Below are 16,487 nucleotides of genomic sequence, written 5' to 3'. Positions count from 1 at the left end.
CGAGTAATAGGGCAAATTGTCATGTTATCTGAACCTCTTAATGAAGAAATGGGTAAAGCGAATAGTTTTTCATTAGATAGGTTGAACTAGAGTGTTAGATAATCTAATAAATGGTTCGACGAACTTAAATAAAAGCACAACCAAAGTGGTACACAGTAAGTACGATACAATACCATTCTGTTTATTTTTTTCCGTATTAAAAACAAAATTTTAATAAATTCAGTCAAATTCATATAAGTTCACATAAAATCTAATAAAAATTAATAACTCTGGGTAAGTTCGAAAAAAGTCAGTTCAGCAAAAATAAGTTAAAAATACAGTTCATCGTACTAATAAAATAAGGTTTTATCAATTCGGATAATATTGTTCAAATGAATTCGATTAAGGTTTAATAATGATTAATAAGGTCAAAAAGGTAGGTTTATTTCAAATATAATAAAATCGATGATTATATTATTGAAACATTTAAGTAATCCTATTAATCATACTATATAAGTTAAAACATTCATAATTCCAAACTTGATTTGTAGAATTTTCTTAGATATAATATTTATATTTACAAAGGTATAATACAACAAGGATTGCAAAAGCAATAAGTGGTAGTTCAACAACAATTAATTGTCACGAATATTTTTTATTTTAGATAACATGCGCGATGTTCAGTCAATGAGGTTTACATGGACATCATATGGGTTGATTGATACTATATGACAAAAAAAAGGTTGAGAAAGACTACGAAATTCGGAAACGGTAATGGTTGCATTAACGAGTGCAAGTAATATTGCAAGTTGTCATTTTATCTGAACCTCAGCTCTTAATAAAGCAATTGTAACACCCCGATAATTCTCTCTTTTCAAAAATCCCTTTATAATATAAAACTTAGAGAATTACCAAAGCATTATCACCCGTGTGATAACGTATCGGCTTATTCAGAATTTTGCAGCGAAAAAACAATTAACTAAACTTTAATTTTATTAAAACTCAATAAATAAATAAACAAGTGTTAAGAACTTAAACAATCTTGTTGTATAATATGAGCACTATAAGAGGGGGGGTGAATTATAGTGAGAGAATAAGCTATACTTTTTGCGGAATTAAAAGTAAACTTGGGAACAAATGATGGGAACACGAGAGATTTTACGAGGAAAAACTTCCTAGGCCTAGTAGGAAGAAACAACCTCGACCACAAGGGATTTTAAACCACTTTCCACTATAATAGGCCAAAGCAACTATGATTACAACCTATTACTTTTCTCTCGATTCTCAACTTAAGTTACTCAACTCAAGTTCCCAACGACAGTTCCCAACAACTGACGTTTTCTCTCAAACTTCACTCGAAGTTCCTTTCTCTTTCTCTTTCTCTTTCTCTTGCTTCACTCAAAGCTTTCTCACACTTACAAGAGTTCACTCAAACCCTTTTTTCATAAATACACTTTATAAAATAATGGAAGAGTAATAAACTCGATTAATGTAAGTATGAATTCTCTTAAGGAAAAGGCACTGACACTTTAGATAACTTAGGACAAATTAACTAAGTCAGACACAATTTTGCTTAAATGAATTAGGCGCCTATTTATAGACAATTAAGACAAGACATGTTCTCCACTAACTTAGACCATTATCACATGTTCTCCATGATGTTTAATTAATTAATTAAATTAATTATTTCATGTCATGTAAAGCATCCACTAATCCACTACTTCACTTAATAGAAGCAGTAACACATTACGTGGTTTTTGCAAAACTTGGAGAATAATTAAACTTATTTAATTAAATAAATACTTGGAGGATAGATTTTCAAGGAAGTTGGGAGGACCAATTAGATTTGATTGAGTTCTCTTACAATAATAGTTACCATGCGAGTATAAAGATGACACCTTTTGAGGCGTTATATGGACGGAAGTGTAGAAGTCCCATTTGCTGGAATGACTATAGTGAGAATGTCGTTTTGGGGACGGAATTCATTGAGGAGACCGTCAAGAACGTTCGATTGATTCAGGCTCGAATTCAAGCTGCGCAAGATAGGCAGAAGAGTTATGCAGACTTAAAACGGCGCGAAGACGAGTTCGATGTAGGTGATAAAGTATTCCTGAAAGTATCACCCACCAAAGGCGTTATGAGATTTGGGAAAAAGGGCAAGCTGAGTGCTAAATATGTAGGCCCATATGAGATTTTGGAGCGCATTGGGAAAGTAGAAGCTTATAGATTGGCATTGCCAATGGAATTTGAAAAGATGCATGATGTGTTTCATATATCCCAATTGAAGCGCTATATCCCTGATGAGCGCCACGTGTTAGAGCCTGAACGAGTCCAGATAGATAGTAGCCTCACTTATGAAGAAAGACCTGTCAAGATTCTCGACAGGAAAGTGCGTAGTACGCGTAACAAGGATGTTCATATTGTCAAAGTTCTTTGGTCTAACCACGAGTCAGAAGAGGCAACGTGGGAAGCCGAAGAGGATATGAAGAAAAAGTATCCAGACCTATTCCTTGAGGTGAGTTACGAGGGCGTAACTCGTTTTCTTTAAGGGGGGTAGAATGCGATAAATTTCGTGCTTTTTGTCTATTTTTATGAGATTTCCATGTATATGTATGCCTATGTTAGGCAATTTGCACATGTTAGTGCAAAAGAAGTAGAGTCTCCGCATAAGAAAAGTGTTCATAAGTGACACAAGTGTTTTAAAAATGGGAAAGTGCACGAGATGCACTACCCTTCTTCAAAGATTTCCGAAATGATGAGTTCAAACTTTCGAAAGCACGAGGGTTTTGTGTTAAGTTTCGGGACGAAACTTCTTTTAAGGGGGGTAGACTGTAATCCCCCACATTTTTAAAAGATTTTCATAAATATATTAAGGTATTTATGTAGTTATATTTAAATCCAAATGAGTTTGGAAATGGTTTGACTTTTAAAAAGGGTTGACTATTTTTGAAAGTCAACTAAAAATATTTTGCATGGCTTAACAAAACTTGTAATATTTTAATTAAGCATGTTTTAAGTAAAAGTTTAATTATTAAAAGCATATTTAAAAAGAAAACTTAATGGAATCGAAAGCCCAAAAGTAATAAAAAGGGAAAAGATAATTTGATGACTAAAGTCCTAATAAGCCCATCTTGTTAGTCATCAAAGTTTTGATTATTGAAATTTCTTTTCCTAAGCCCAAAAGGATTAGCCTATTTAAATATCCTAAAAACCCAATTATTTTGCCCTACATTCTATTTTCTCTCTCCTCCCTTGCACGTACCTCTGAATTTTCTCTCTCCCCTCACTCGACATTTTCTCTCTCCTCTCTCTTTGTGCGTGAGTTCCTATTTTGCTCTCAAAAATCGTTTCTTCTTCGCTAAGTAACGTTTCTTGTTGAACAAGAAACGTCACGAATAATTTCTTGAAGCCAAAACCTGCTGCCGCCGGTCCTTGCTGCTGTCCTTCAGTCCGGCGCTGCCCTTCCTCCTCCAATTTCGGTTGTTTTTCTTTACTTCTCCTTTAAGATTCCATTAAAGTCCTAATTTTATTGTTATTTTATTACTATTTACATGATTATGATTTGAGTTATTATTTATTATGAAGAATTTAGTTTCGGTTCTCATATGTATAAAAGAAAAAAATTTCAGATTTATTATTTTTAGTTTTAATCATGAAAGATATGGTTTTTAGGGTTTTAAAACACTAGAAACCGTATATTTAAAGTATGAATATGAATTTTGATTAGAATACGATTTTTATATGCATTTAAAATATTTTCAGAAGGTTTAGAAAATTTTATAAATGCTGGAAATTCAGAAAGTTAGTATTTTTAAGGTTTTTAATGATTTTTAATCACTAGAATAGTTGTACTATACTAGGGATTAAAAATAACGAGGGTTTAAATTATAAAAACGATTTCTAAAGACGTTTAAAAAGGTTTGGGGCGTTTTAAAGTTGCTGTATTTTTTTTTAGTTCAAGTATTTACTTGATTATTTAATTGTTGTAGGCGGATAATTTATAGTAGGGGACTTTTAGAACATAAAAGTGGCCTACCGTTGCGTTTATACAAGGTACGTACATAGTCTACGTGCTATATGGTTAGAAACATGCTTTAGGGATGTTTTTATTTTGTAGTATCATGTATAGGACCTTGTTGTTCATATATATGATTTACTGAAATTGCTTTACATGTTACTTGCCTGTGTGCTACATGTAAACTAAGAATATGTATGAGTATGGTTGTTTGTATGGAAGTTTGATGCAAGCAGATAAGTTTAGTTTTGGTATTAATTCGTGAGTGAATTAATGTAAGTAAATTGGAATCATGTGTTACATAGATTCTTTGAGATTATTTATTTATCTTATAAGAACCGTGGATCTTATTTGGTAATTATGAGTTATACCTAGATAAAGGTACAGTTTACTGTTGGCTAGGTTCAACAGGCAAGTTAGCAAAGAATAAAAGAAGTTAAAAGAGTCTTGAATGATAAGTTGTGAACTTGTTAATTCTAAGATAAAAAGGAGTTTTTGTGATCTTATGTGATTATTAGTTATATGTGTTGTGTGCTTGGTTGGTGTCAACACAAGTATTAAAATGAATGCAACGTAAAGTGAAACGAGATAGGTTATAGACTTTAGACTGGTGCACGTCTAGAGTTGGACACTAAGGGTTGGGATACATAGTCCGCCATGATATGTATTTTCCTAGGATTGGATTGATCACCTTTCCTTTTTTAGCTCAAAGGTTCCTCGATATCGCAGGTCAATTGGAATATGTGGTAGCTCCCATATCTCCTACTTCAGTATAGACAACTCGTCCCATAACTATTCCATTTAAAAGAAGAAATAAAAGTTTAGAGTCTAGTTCAGTAAGAGTCGTCTGCAGTTTGTTATATGCTTATTGTTATTTATGTTGTAATATCATGTTTAGAATTATTTATGCCTGATATGTAGTACTCAGCTTTGCTGATTACGTGCGTGTTTGTGTGTGTGATCATGGCTTTGCCTATTGATCCTGTGATGATCCTTCTGGTGAGCAGAGTCAGTATTGCATTGACATTACAGGTTTGCAGATGCATTGCATTGGGAATCTGGAATGGAGAGGCTTATACTTAGTATAGTTGAAGTTGTTTTCGTAGGGACATCTTTACTTTAAGTTTGAGATTTTTAGTTGGTGTGCTTTAGTTTCGAAACAGTTGTCATTTATTTCATAAGTTTAATAAAGTTGATTTTTTTTAGTAATTGGTTTTCCGCTGCAAAATTCTGAGTAAGCCGAAACGTTTTCACACGGGCGATAATGCCTGGGTAATTCTCTAGATTTGTTATAAAAGTATTTTCTAGAAAGAGAGAATTATCGGGGTGTTACAGTTAGCCCTTCCCTTGATTACTTCACCATTTACAACACAAACATTCAAGTTATTCAAGGCACGCACATTTAGCATATTTCCCGTGGACACACCTATGGTTTGAGTTCCCGAAATTTTTATATTGAACTTTAACAATATTTCGGTGATTAAGGCCCCATAGCCAACAACAAATCCATTTTCAATGCAATGACTCAAGTGTTGAATCATTAAAGAGGGAAAGTTTATGTGTTTGTGAGAGGCTAAACAATGGATATAAATATAATCCAACATGCTAACTTGAGCACGTTTGGAAAGACGAGGCAATAAAGCTTTCTTGAGGATGTGAAACAAAATTTTGTGGTAGGGAGAAAGGAGATTATGATCAAGAAATGTTTTTCCCTTTTGACCACCATACTTAACAATCAATTGATCAAAAGAAATGTCCGAAAATGGATATGAACCACGTTGTTTCTTGAAATAAACATCATTCCTCTCACGGGAACACCAAGCAGTTTACCCAAAATTTTAGCATTAAAATCTATTTGAGTTCCCTTTACCAAGTGGAACAATTTCCTTCTTCTATCCATGGAAAAGTTTTCACAAAATTCGTCCATCAATTTAGGAATCAAACTATTTCCATAACATTTACAAAAAGATTTCTCCCACCTTGAAACTTAATCATATTGAGCAATTGAGAAAATTTACTCTTTTGCACCAAGAAACATCAATAAAAAGTCCATGCACATACCTGATGTTGTGGAATTTTTTCGAGAACCGGTTGTTCCTCTCTCGGGAACATCCGATTCCCCCTCACTTGTTGCATGAGCTTCTTCAACCTCCATTTCAACCGATTCTTCCATTTTCTTCCTTTTCCTTAGAATTCTAGATGAAGAATTGGGAGAAATATCCATGGGTGTGGTGATTCAATTTTAGTGGAGGAGGAGAGGGTTTTTCGGCTTTGTGGGAGGAGAGAGAGTGAGAAATGTTTTTGGTATACATATTTTGTGGAGTGATTTTCGGTTTTATGAGAAGGAAGGAAAAAATTTTTTTGTTTTGGTTTAAGGAAGAATAATAATATAAAACCGTGTATTTACACGTTTTATAAAAAAAAAAATTTCTATCTAATTTAAAAATATCTTCAACTAACTTGAGAGATATAAGGAAAAATCAGATTTTTGGAAATAAAATCTGAACGAATATTTTTGGTTTTTCGAATTTTGAAAAGAAAAAAATAAATCGAATACGCTGGGAACAGCGTTTGGGAACAATGAATGGAAACAATGAAATTTTGCTACTTTGGAACTCCATTAATTCTTTTAATCCTTTGTCATCACTTAAGGCATAGAATTGTCTTATGAACAATAAGGGGAATATTATTGGACATTGGTGAGCAGTTTTCAGACATTTTTACTTATACATATGAAATAATCATATAAGATTGTGATGTATTTAAGCAAATAAAACATCGAAAATGCACATCCAGACATAATGCCAAAGAATTAACACAAAGGGGAATATGTAGCAATCATTTCAACTTGATTAAGCCAAGTTCAAGTCTCAATTTCTCAAACCTATCTCTATTTAAGGGCTTTGTCAAGAATGTCTGCAATTTGACGTTCAGTCTCACAGAATTCCATTTTAATAAGACCCTTTTCAACATTATCTTTCAGAAAGTGATGCCTAATATGGATGTGTTTGACTCTTGAATGATGCACGGGATCTTTAGAAATACTAATAGCACTAGTATTATCACAATAGATGGGAACACATTCAAAGTAATTCCATAGTCACGTAGTTGTTGTTTTATCCATAGCATTTGGGAACAACATGCTGCTGCTGCAACATATTCAGCCTCTGCTGTAGATAAAGCAACTGTGTTTTGCTTCTTGGTGCTCCAAGAAACTAAACTATGACTAAGGAACTGAACCATACCTGATGTACTCTTCTATTGACCAGATCTCCTGCATAGTCAGCATCCGCAAATCCTTTCAATTCAAAGGTATCACTTCTCGAATAGAATAGGCTTAAATCATCTGTTCCCTTGAGGTATCTTAGGATTCTCTTCACAGCTGTGAGATGAGATTCCTTTGGATTGGCTTGAAACCTTGCACATAACCCTACACTGAAAGCAATATCAGGACGACTTGCAGTTAGATATAGTAATGAGCCAATCATACCTCGATACTTGGTTTGATCCACACTTTGTTCCTATAGAATCTTCATCCAATCTGGTTGAATTCCCATAGGTGTATGATTTACTTTGGATGCTTCCAAACCATACTTTTTCAATAGTTCCTTTATGTACTTTTGTTGATGGATGTAGATTCCTTCTTCTGTTTGCTTGATTTGCAACCCCAAGAAGAAGTTGAGCTCACCCATCATACTCATTTCAAATTCTTTACTCATGAGATTAGCAAAGTCCTTGCACAAAGATTCATTAGTGGCACCAAATATAATATCATCAACATATATTTGAACAACTAATAAATGTTTTCCTTTTGATTTTAAAAACAAGGTTCGATCCAATTTTCCTCTTTTAAACTCATTTTCAAGAAGGAACTTAGAAAGTCTTTCATACCATGCTCTTGGAGCTTGCTTTAACCCATAAAGAGCTTTGTCAAGCTTAAAGACATGATTAGGAAATTCTTTATTTCATAACCTGGAGGTTGTTCTACAAATACCTCCTCATTAAGATAACCATTTAGAAAAGCACATTTTACATCCATTTGATACAATTTGAAACCCATGAAGGCAACAAATGCTATGAAATTCTAATTGCTTCCAGTCTTGCAACTGGAGCAAAAGTTTCTTCATAATCAATGCCTTCCTGTTGATTGTATCCTTTCACAACTAACCTGGCCTTGTTTCTTATATAGTTCCGAACTCATCTAATTTGTTTCGAAACACCCACTTTAAACCAATAACCTTGTTATGTTTAGGCTTAGGTTCAAGGTGCCAAACTTTGTTTCTTTCAAATTGATGAAGTTCATCCTGCATTGCTACGATCCAATCAGCATCAGTGAGAGCTTCTTCATGATTCCTAGGTTCCAACATAGAAAGAAAAGCATGAAAAGCACAAAAGTTTTTCAATTGAGATCTCGTTTGAGTTCCCTTATTTATGTCACTGATTATTAGTTCCACAGGATGGGAACGATGAGTTTTCCAAGGCTTTGGTTGGAAATCCTGGATGGAAACTTGGTTTCCTTGATCATCTTCATTTCCCTGTACTTGGGAACCAGGTTCAACAATAGTGGATTCATTCACTAGTGCATCATCACTTAGTTCTTCTTCTTCCTCATTTGGGAACAGGAACAGGATGTTGTTCCCTTGGCTTTGTTCCCATGACTTCGTCTTCCAAAGTCTCATCAATAAGACTTAGATCTTTTGCAATCCTATTTCGAAGTCATCTTCAACCTGTGTGCTTGCATCAAATTTATCTGTTTCATCAAAAATAACATGCACACTTTCTTCTACACACATAGACCTTTTATTATACACTCTATAAGCCTTGCTACTAGAAGAATATCCTAAGAATACAGCTTCTTCACTTCTAGCATCAAATTTTCCAATATTTTTTCCCATTATTATGAACAAAACATTTACATCCAAATGTTCTGAAATATGTAATATTGGGCTTTTTACCAAAATACAGCTCATAGGGGTTTTATTTAATAAAGGTCTTACCATGGCTCGATTTATAATGTGACAAGCAGTATTCACAGCTTCTGCCCAAAAGTTTTTAGGAAGACCACTAGCTATCAACATAGTCCTAGCCATCTCTTCTAGTGTTCTATTCTTCCTTTCAACAACACCATTTTGTTGAGGTGTTCTAGGGGAGAAATTGTGATCTAATCCTTGTCTCTGCTAAAGTCATCGAACTTAAATTTTCAAACTCTTTCCATGGTCGGATCTAAGGTGAATAACTTATGACCACTCAAATTTTGACTTTCTTTGCAAAGACAAGGAACTCATCATAAGTCTCGTCCTTGCTAGAAAGAAAAATAACCCAAGTAAATCTAGAGAAGTCATCTACAATTACTAACACATATTTCTTTCCACTCCTACTTTGTATCCTCATAGGTCCACATAAATCCATATGTATTAACTCTAAAGGTCTTGTGGTACTCACCACATTCTTGGACTTGAAAGAGGACCTAACATGCTTCCTTTTGCGCATGCATCACAACATGATCTAAATGAAACTTAGTAGAGGGTAAACCTAAAACTAGTTCTTTAGAACGCAGTTTGTCAAGCAAGGAAAAGCTAGCATGACCTAGACGCTTGTGCCATAAAAATGAATCATCATCAATAACACTAAGGCATGTGAATTTGTTTTTGGGAACAAGGTTGAGATCCACAACATATGTGTTCCCTTTCCTTGTTCCTTCCAAAATGATATCCTTTGTGCTATTGTTGACAATAAACATTTTTCACTATTAAACTTCACACAGTTCCCTCTATCACAGAATTGGGAAATACTTAACAAGTTATGCTTTAATCCATCAACTAGAAACACATTATCTATGGAATGTGACGATGACTTACCAACTTTGCCCATGGCAACTATGTTACCTTTCTTGTTGTCACCAAAAGTCACACTTCCACCATATAGGCTGAGAGTGAGAGAAATCTTGATTTATCTCCAGTCATATGCTTAGAACAACCACTGTCTAGGTACCATGTGTTGTTCCCCCTCACTCCAACCTGCAAGAAAACTAATTGTTAGAGTTAGGAACCCAATCTTTCTTGGGTTCCTTTCCTTCAGGAACAATAGATTTCTTTTTCCAAATTACTCTACTTGTTTCCAAGTTCTCATTATGCGACCAAGTCTTTTAGGACAAGAGTTCCTAAAATGACCAGTGTTCCCACAAAACATACAAACTTTATCACTTGGTAAATCAACTCTCTTTTTAGGTTTTTCAAATTTCTTTTGTAATTAAAACCAAGACCTTCAGTTCGTTTTGTTTGAGGGTTCTTAATCCAGTTTGGAATAGGTAGCATTTTCTTTTCATTTCTCATTTGGTGCAGTTCCCCTACAAGTTCATTATTTTCAATTTCCAAAAATGAAACATGATTTTTAATTCGTTTATTTCAGATTTGAAACTTTGCAAGGGAACTGATTTAATGTCAAATGAACTTACTTCAGGAACAAACTCTTTTAGTTGTGATAACTCAAGACCTAACAAGTAGTTCTCATTTTTAAGATTTTCGAAATCCTCTTTTAATTTAAGATTTTTGTCAAACAATTCGAAAAATCTTTTCTCAATATCAATTCGAACACTTTTAAGCCAAGAGGTATGTTCCTTTGCTACACTTAAAGCATGTTGACATTGTTTTAGTTTAATGGTCTCATCTTTGCAATCATTTACAGCGTCAACAATAAACTCAAATAATTTTTCTTTACTTAAAGAATTAAGACGAGTTTTGATGGTGTCTAGACTTGCCTCAAGAGATTCAATCTCTTCATCAGATTCGGAATTGTCAAGAGCCATAAGACAGAAGTTTGCAGTCTCCTCATTTGGTTGAGGATCATCTTCTTCTTCGGAGTCAGAGTCTCCCCATGCAGCAACCATAGCTTTCTTCATGTCAGATCGAGTATAGGAGTTTTTGTATTCCTTGTTCCTATCTCTGCTGTTCCCTTCCTTTGCCTTTTTCTTGTTCCCATTGGGGACAATCCTTGATGAAGTGCTCAGAACTGCCACACTTATGACAAACAAGTTTGTTAGAATATTTCTTATTCTTACCTTTGTAATCCCATTCTTCATGTTCCTAAACATTCTTTTGAATTTTCGGACCATGAGAGCGGATTCTTCTTCATCGTTTCTGAGTCTTCATCTTCATCAGCTTTTAAGGCAATCGATTTTTGCTTGGACATGTCTCCATTCTCATTGTCCAATTGCAACTCATGAGTCATGAGGGAACCAGCAAGTTGTTCCAAATTGAACTTAGTAAAGTCCTTAGTTTCCTGTAAGGCAGTTACCTTAGCCATCCAACGATCCCTAGGAAGGCTCCTTAGGACCTTTCGTACCTGTTCCTCAGATGTAATCACTTTACCAAGAGATGTTAGCTCATTAATAATATTAGTAAAGCGTGTAAACATGTCTTGGATAGACTCTTTTGATTTCATTTGAAAAAGTTCATATTGGTTCATCAAAAGATCTATTTTTGATCTCTTAACTTCACTCGTACCTTCATGAGTGACTTCAAGAAGATCCCAAATTTGTTTTGCGGTTTTACATCCCATGACACGATTGTGTTCATGAGGTCCAAGACCACAATGAAGCAGTTTTATAGCAAGAGCATTAATTTCCATCTTTTCGAAATCAGCTTTATCAAAATCAGATATAGATTTAGGAATTACCTCATTTTTGTCATTAGTGGTAGTGACTTCAAAATCACCTACCTCTATGACTCTCCATACCTGGTAATTGTCGGCTTTGATAAAGATCTCCATTCTGTTCTTCCAGTAAGTGTAAAACTTACCATTGAACATTGGTGGCCTCTGCGTAGAGTACCCTTCTTCCAGTTTCTCTCTAGTATTCATATTTTTCAAGATCTTGAACTCAACAGGGTTTCCTGAATATTAGAGTTCCCGCTCTGATACCAATTGTTGTATAATATGAGCACTATAAGAGGGGGGGTGAATTATAGTGAGAGAATAAGCTATACTTTTTGCGGAATTAAAAGTAAACTTGGGAACAAACAATGGGAACACGAGAGATTTTACGAGGAAAAACTTCCTAGGCCTAGTAGGAAGAAACAACCTCGACCACAAGGGATTTTAAACAACTTTCCACTATAATAGGCCAAAACAACTCTGATTACAACCTATTACTTTTCTCTCGATTCTCAACTTAAGTCACTCAACTCAAGTTCCCAACGACAGTTCCCAACAACTGACGTTTTCTCTCAAACTTCACTCGAAGTTCCTTTCTCTTTCTCTTTCTCTTTCTCTTGCTTCACTCAAAGCTTTCTCACACTTACAAGAGTTCACTCAAACCCTTTTTCTCAAAAATACACTTTATAAAAAATGGAAGAGTAATAAAACTCGATTAATGTAAGTATGAATTCTCTTAAGGAAAAGGCACTGACACTTTAGATAACTTAAGACAAATTAACTAAGTCAGACACAATTTTGCTAAATGAATTAGGCGCCTATTTATAGACAATTAAGACAAGACATGATTCTCCACTAACTTAGACCATTATCACATGTTCTCCATGATTTTTAATTTAATTAAATTAAATTAATTATTCATGTCATGTAAAGCATCCACTAATCCACTACTTCACTAATAGAAGCAGTAACACATTACGTGGTTTTTGCAAAACTTGGAGAATAATTAAACTTATTTAATTAAATAAATACTTGGAGGATAATTAACTTAAGCCACTAAATCCACTAACTACATAAAACGTGTAGCAGTAAACTTTAGGCGTGCAATCTAGATTTTAGGAAATAAATAAATAAAATACTTTAGCTAGTTTTTAGGAAAAATATCTTTTTCAAAATCTTTTACAAAACCGGAAAACAGTTTTTATAATTTAAAAATCCGAAACATTTTAAAAACCGGAAATATTAAATTTTCGAAAACTAAATCTTTTAAATAAAATATAAAAGATAAAATATATATTTTAAAAAGATAATATTTGAAAATCAGTTAATTTAAAAACAGAAAATCTTTTTAAAATCTTTTCCTAACAAACTTAAACTAACTTCCTAAAATAATGGATCTTAGTCAAAATATCCCTAATAACTCTAACAACTATATTGGGCACACAATTATCTTAGGCGCACAACAATAGTCACTTAGAAGTTCCTAAATTAGTTTTAAGTCTTGTTCCTTAGCCTTGTTCCTATAGTGTCAGGTATGTTCCTTTCAATGGGAACAGAACCAAGTTCCTTTGAGAATTCACCACGAACTTAATAAAGCTTTTACTCAACCTTAACAAGAAGATTAATAAATACCCTAATGTATTCTAATCTTCATTCCATGCTTGATTCTTCATCTCTCGAACATCTTTACTTCGATCTTGATTAATTCTCCGCTTTAATCTTCAATCAAGTATTCTCTTAGCTCGAGCATGAATTACCTTGCAACAACATACATAAAATATACTATGTCTTTTGTGGTTAGGTCAGCTTCAAAACTCAAGGGTCAACAAATCTGATTTCATCAACTCAAATAAACGTAATAAAATATGTTCTTAATAATGCAGAAAGTAAACTATACTAGTTACACATTTTCTCCATTCCAGATTCCCAATGATGCACATCTGCGAACCTGTAATGTCAATGTTGTACTGAATCTGCTCACCAAAATGGATCATCACAAGATCAATAAGGCAAAGTCATGATCACACACACAAACAAAGCATGTAATCAGCAAAGCTGAGTACTACATACTAAAACATAAGCATTCCTAACATGATACTAATATATAACATGCAGGGATAAATAATAATATAATAATCATATAACAATCTGCAGATAACTTTAACTGAACTAAACTCTAAACATCTTTTTATTACTTTAATGGAATATTTATGGGACTTGAGTTGTCTTATCTACTAGTGCCTTCACCTACGAAGACGAACTACGGGAGCTACCACGTATTCCAAAAATGACATGCGATATCGATGAACTTTTGCTAACTTGAAAAAGGAATGGTGATCAATCCATCTCTTGTAAAAAGCCATGGCTCGCTCACCATGTACCCTAACTCCTAATGTCCAACTCTAGACGTGCACCAGTCTAAAGTCTATAACTATTCTCGTTACACTTTACGTTATTTACATGTTATCACTTGTGATGACACACATACAAGCAATCACATAAATACAAATCAACCAAGCACAACTAAACTTCTTTTATCTTAGGATTTCATAAGTGATCACAACTTATAATCCAAGACTTACTTTCTTTTAATCTCAACTTACAATCCAAGACTTACTTTCTTTTAATCTCAACTTTCTTATTTGTTGAACCTAGCCAACAATCAAACTTACCTTTACAAAGGCATAATTTATCAACTTACCAAATAAGGCCCACAATCCTCATAAGATAGTAAAAATAATACTTGTCAGGGAATACATGAATAAATGATTCAATCTCTATAACATATATTAATTACTCATGCGAATTAATAAAAAAAAATTCATTTTCATGCTTGTATCAAATATTCCATACAAACATACAATCTAGTAATTATAAGGAATCTCAAATCACATGCTTGCACACAGGCATAAACACATGTAACAATCAAATCCTAGAAATCATATATGAACATAATAAGTTCCTATACATGATACTAAAATTCTTTCTCCTTAGATCATGATACTAATCACAAAGCACACAGGTATGTACGTACCTTGTGTAGATAAATTGAAAGATCACTTTTCTACTCTAAAAGTTGCCTAGGGAATAATCTCCGCCTAACAAATACAAAACATTGGTATAAGAATTTAACAATAAATTTACAGCAATAAAACTTCACTTAAAAATGTGTCAAAACCTTTTCTAAAATTCTTTTTGACACCAAAGATTATATATTTCAAACCCTAAAATATGGTACTAGTAAAATAGGCTTTTAAAACGTCAAAAATCAAGACTTTAATATTTAAATTTCATCTTGAACATAAAATATTAAATCTGAAATTCTTTTGCTTAACAATATGAAACATATAATTTGAAATAATTAAAGATACAATCTTTAAACAATAATTTATCAAAATAAAATTAAGAAATATTAAATCCATATATAGAAATCAATATATAAGAAAACGAGGAAAAGAATCAAAAGGAAAAAGGAAGAAAAAGAGAGAAATACCGAAATCGCGAGTGAAATATGTATGACAACAAAATTTCGAAACTTGCAGAGGCCATAACTGATAGAATAAGAATTGGAATTGGGTGATTCGTGAGCCTAAATTCAATAACTTTTCGAGATCTACAATTTTTAAGAAGGAAGTTTTGGCTAAAAACAAATGAAACTATGAGAAATCTGGCCAATCAGATTCGGGTGAGAGAAAAAAACGAGTGAAGGGAGGGAAAGAAAACCATGAGGAGAGAGAGAATAGAAAGTGGCGTGAGATTTGGTGAGAGGAGAGAGAAAAATAAATCTTTGTGTGGAATAAATTAATTGGGTATTAAGATATTTATAAGGAGCTTCCCTTTTGGGCTTAGGAAAAAGAAGATTGGACTTAATGATAATTGATGATGAATAGGATAAACAAATTAAAACTTTTATCATCAATATGACTCCTTATCCTTATTGGGTTCCTCAAGCCCATTAGACTTCTTTTCCAATAGAAATTAGTATTTAAAACTTTTATCAAAACATGCTTTAATTAAAATATTTTTAACTTTATTAAATCCTTAAAATAATTTCCTTTGACTTTTAAAATAGTCAACCTTTTTAAATAGTCAAATCATTTTTAAAACTAGATTATGTTTAAATACAAATATATATATATATATATATATATATATATATATATATATATATATAATCCTTTAAAATTATGGGGGATTACAGCAATGAGTTAAGCCAATATTTTTTCATTAGATAGGTTAAACTATAGTGTTAGAGAATCTAATAAATGGTTCGACATATTAACCATAAACTTTTCTCTTCTTGCAGCATTATGTGGAATACTAAATGAACTATTGTCAAAATAAATATCTTAACGTCATATTAGGAAAAAGGGAAGCTTATATTGACAAAATAACGTGAAAGGTTTTCAAATTCTTTTGATAGCTAGCAAGGAAGGAATAATTTACCACATATATGTCGATTTTCCTACATATATTCTATATGTTTCGTATAATTATAGAGATTGGCGGAAACTGTAGATAAAGTAGGAGAGACATAAAGAGATCATTTGGGTAAATTATTTGTATTACATAGAACAAAATAATTATTTTGAAGTCATGATAGAATAATGTCAAAACAACCGAGTATAATTTAATCGGTACATTGTATACGATATTCTAAGATATTTATCATTTTTTCATAAATAAAGTATAATAATATTTCAAAATTAGGAGCAAAATTGATTATAAATTGGCCTTTATCCATATGAGGCATTAGGAAAGCATATAGCTTCCTATTTATGTCATATTAAACTAAATCAAACAAAATAATACTTTTAATATATACACGCGATCTTGCCTTTTC

This window comes from Beta vulgaris, chromosome 4, assembly GCF_026745355.1.
Source record: "Beta vulgaris subsp. vulgaris cultivar EL10 chromosome 4, EL10.2, whole genome shotgun sequence".
NCBI lineage: Eukaryota > Viridiplantae > Streptophyta > Magnoliopsida > Caryophyllales > Amaranthaceae > Beta > Beta vulgaris.
This window is presented reverse-complemented; position numbering follows the sequence as displayed.